The following is a 4,539-nucleotide window of genomic DNA, read 5'->3' as shown; positions in this document are numbered from 1 at the left end:
AAAGCTATGGGTTGCCCCTGATCAAGATTGCACTTCTGATAGCGAAACAAAGGCGACACCAGCCACTTAAGATTCTTATTTACCCCCCCCCCCCTCCGTTGTTACCAATTGGAATCGAGGTCGATTCCTCGTCAGGACGGCCGAGTTGTAAGATTCCAATTATTTAAAGTCTGTTAAATGCTCATGTATATATATCGATTGTTAGTAATAAGTATCGATTGTTAGTAATAAGTATCGATTGTTAGTAATAAGTATCGATTGTTAGTAATAAGTATCGATTGTTAGCGATAAGTCCTCGATAGGTCGAGAGACGGCGTCTCTCTTCTCTTCCGGCGATGCAACGAGCAAGTTGCATCTGCGCAAAACCAAAAGATTAAATTCGACCAATACAAACTAATCTTTATCATTTTTACTTAATAATTAGGTGTTTACAACATCTTCGTTTTTCTCATACATATGTGAGCCAATGTGTTTCAATTATTATTAATATTATGAATATACATATATATCCAATAATATACCATATGCTTTAATATTTCGTAAAATATTAAAACAACTTATTTAGCATAGTCTTACAACCCTCAACCATATGTAGTCCAAGCAGCACTCTAAAATTAATTAAAGTACCATAACAGCATGGACTGCGATATGCGTTCAAAATGTCGATGTTCATGTGTCCTGCAGTTCACACGATGACGCACAGTTTGCTGCGTTCTTCATCGACCCATGAGCCGAGTGATCCACCGCTTAGAGTGATTATTAAATTGTTTGTTTATTTCATTACGTCAATAATATTTTTATTGAAAGAAATTAAAAATACACCATTTTACTGGCATATATCAATTCCTTCAATAAAATCTTAACCCAAACGAATGCTGCAAAATGTCTTAGTTAACATAAGTGATTGAATACTGGACTTGACAAAATTTAAAAACTTGAAATTTAAAGTAAACTATCAATTTATGTAAAACGTTAACCTTAAATGCAGGTACAACATTGTACATTTGGGATGTTGCTTTAACCAATGTATGCCCAAACCAACAATAGCCAATACATTACGCAACGCCTGTATATTATGGTACATATACACGCAGATAAATAAAGATGTACAAAAATCATTTTCAATCTCCGATCGGAATACATAATTTAAGAAGAGTTAATATATTTTTTTTCTACCGTCATTTGTTATATATTTATACTCATTTTACTTTATTTAAATTTAATTTAATTTAATTTAATTTAATTTTATTTAATTTTTCAAATCAAATATTGTATTAAATCGACTTCCCCTGATCAGATTTAATAATAATAATCAATTTCATTTTCATTTTATGCTCTCATCTTCAATTTCATTTTCATTTTATATATCTTTATATTAATTTGGTATTTATTTATTTTAATAACGGTTGGAAAATACAATAATGATCCTTCCGCAGATTCACCTACGGAAACCTTGTTACGACTTTTACTTCCACTAAATAATCAAGTTCGGTCAACTTTTGCGAAACAACCGTAACACGCAAGGCGTCACAGTGATCACGTCCGGAGACCTCACTAAATAATTCAATCGGTAGTAGCGACGGGCGGTGTGCACAAAGGGCAGGGACGTAATGCGAGTTAATGACTCACACTTACTAGGAATTCCAAGTTCATGTGAACAGTTTCAGTTCACAATCCCAAGCATGAAAGTGGTTCAGCGGTTTACCCGGACCTCTCGGTCTAGGAAATACACGTTGATACTTTCATTGTAGCGCGCGTGCAGCCCAGGACATCTAAGGGCATCACAGACCTGTTATTGCTCAATCTCCATATTGCTAGACGCAATTTGTCCATTTAAGAAGCTAGTGTCCTTATAATGGGACAAACCAACAGGTACGGCTCCACTTATATAAACACATTCAAACACAATAAACATTTTACTGCTACCATGAATGAAGGCAATATAAGCTTCAACACCATAATCCTGAAGATATGTATTTAATATATTTGAGTCTCGTTCGTTATCGGAATTAACCAGACAAATCACTCCACGAACTAAGAACGGCCATGCACCACCACCCATAGATTCGAGAAAGAGCTATCAATCTGTCTTACACACTTATGTTCGGACCTGGTAAGTTTTCCCGTGTTGAGTCAAATTAAGCCGCAGGCTCCACTCCTGGTCGTGCCCTTCCGTCAATTCCTTTAAGTTTCAGCTTTGCAACCATACTTCCCCCAGCCCAAAAGCTTTGGTTTCCCGGGAAGCGACTGAGAGAGCCATAAAAGTAGCTACACCCAATTGCTAGCTGGCATCGTTTATGGTTAGAACTAGGGCGGTATCTGATCGCCTTCGAACCTCTAACTTTCGTTCTTGATTAATGAAAACATCTTTGGCAAATGCTTTCGCTTAAGTTAGTCTTACGACGGTCCAAGAATTTCACCTCTCGCGTCGTAATACTTATGCCCCCAAACTGCTTCTATTAATCATTACCTCTTGATCTGAAAACCAATGAAAGCAGAACAGAGGTCTTATTTCATTATCCCATGCACAGAATATTCAGGCATTTGAAGCCTGCTTTAATTTGTTCAAAGTAATTGTACCGGCCCACAAAAACACTCGATTAAGAGCACTAATGTAGGTTTTTAAATAGGAGGAATATATAAAAAAGTACAAGTACTCAATTACATATAAGAACTCCACCGATAATACGCTTACATACATAAAGGTATAGTACTAACTACAAATGTATGTTGTACTACCCGTATGAAGCACAAGTTCAACTACGAACGTTTTAACCGCAACAACTTTAATATACGCTATTGGAGCTGGAATTACCGCGGCTGCTGGCACCAGACTTGCCCTCCAATTGGTCCTTGTTAAAGGATTTAAAGTGTACTCATTCCAATTGCAGGGCCTCGGATATGAGTCCTGTATTGTTATTTTTCGTCACTACCTCCCCGAGCTGGGAGTGGGTAATTTACGCGCCTGCTGCCTTCCTTAGATGTGGTAGCCGTTTCTCAGGCTCCCTCTCCGGAATCGAACCCTGATTCCCCGTTACCCGTTGCAACCATGGTAGTCCTAGATACTACCATCAAAAGTTGATAGGGCAGACAATTGAAAGATCTGTCGTCGGTACAAGACTATACGATCTGCATGTTATCTAGAGTTCAACCAATATAACGATCAATTGATCGCTTGGTTTTAGTCTAATAAAAGCACACGTCCCAGAAGGTCCGTGTTTTAATTGCATGTATTAGCTCTAGAATTACCACAGTTATCCAAGTAACTGTTAACGATCTAAGGAACCATAACTGATATAATGAGCCTTTTGCGGTTTCACTTTTAATTCGTGTGTACTTAGACATGCATGGCTTAATCTTTGAGACAAGCATATAACTACTGGCAGGATCAACCAGAATAATGTTATTTATTAAATGTGTTGTTAAATAACGATAAGTTTTATGATTTTTAACAAACACATATTTTTAAATATTTAAAGATACTTGACAATATGATATATTTTTGAATAAAATAAATTAAAATACATATATTATTTGTGGTAACATTCTACGAATACGGCCATAATTTAATAGCGTTCATTTTCGTTTTTCATTAATTGAATATATTTAATAAATTTGTTCAAAAATATCTTTATTTTTACACTTACAAAATATATAATCACATTTGCTTTAATTTTGCTCATTTCAAAAGAAAATAAACATTTGTATTTTGATATTAAATTTAAAATTTAACTTGAATTTGACATTTAATGCGTGAAATTATATATCAAGTAAAACCATCATTCGCATTAAGTGAGATGAGTGTTTTATAATTATAAGAAATTAATTCAATAATAATAATTTGATTTTAATAATGGAAAAATTTTTGCTCTATATAAGTGACATATTATTTAAGTTGCAAACATAACAAGATTTATGATGCATACTTATTTACTCTTCTTATATAAAAGGTTAAAGATTATGAACAATTAAACTTAATATCTACGAGGTAAATGAAACTGCTAATCATACCAACAGTCATACCCAACCTGGCCTCAGCTATGGAGATGCTGCCAAAACTCCAAATGAAGGCACTTAGGCCAATACCCACAGTGAAAACGAGATATCCATCCTTGCCAAAATGGAAGCAATGATGGAGAAAATGCTCGACCAATTTAGCATGCTCACACAGCTGCTTACCACCGTTGGGGCAAAGCTATGCAAACTGCCAATCATACCAACAGTCATACCCAACCTGGCCTCAGCTATGCAGATGCTGCCAAAACTCCAAATGAAGGCTCTCAGGCCAATACCCACAGTGCAAACGAGATATCCATCCTTGCCAAAATGGAAGCAATGATGGAGAAAATGTTCGACCAATTCAGCATGCTCACGCAGCTACTTACCACCGTTGTGGCAAAGCTATGCAAATAGGTCTTAGAGCAGCCATATATAATGCCAACGGTCTCTGCGCACAAAGGCCAGATATCGAACTTTTTATAAAAACTCAACACGTGGACATTCTGCTGGTTTCAGAGACCCACTTTAACACCACGTAAT

The 4,539-nt window shown here is 36.0% G+C and overlaps 1 non-coding gene and 1 pseudogene across 1 annotated transcript; both read right to left on the bottom strand.

Annotated features, from left to right (window-relative positions):
- Window positions 1-575: 575 nt before the first annotated feature.
- On the bottom strand, window positions 576-755 carry LOC6653514. Its single transcript, XR_006955252.1, has one exon. It is a non-coding gene; the product is annotated as a 5.8S ribosomal RNA (ribosomal RNA).
- A 664-nt stretch (window positions 756-1,419) lies between these two features.
- On the bottom strand, window positions 1,420-3,399 carry LOC124461819 (annotated as a pseudogene).
- Between the last annotated feature and the right edge of the window lie 1,140 nt (window positions 3,400-4,539).

Source organism: Drosophila willistoni, unplaced genomic scaffold, assembly GCF_018902025.1.
Source record: "Drosophila willistoni isolate 14030-0811.24 unplaced genomic scaffold, UCI_dwil_1.1 Seg662, whole genome shotgun sequence".
NCBI classification, from domain to species: Eukaryota; Metazoa; Arthropoda; class Insecta; order Diptera; family Drosophilidae; genus Drosophila; species Drosophila willistoni.
This window is presented reverse-complemented; position numbering and strand designations above follow the sequence as displayed.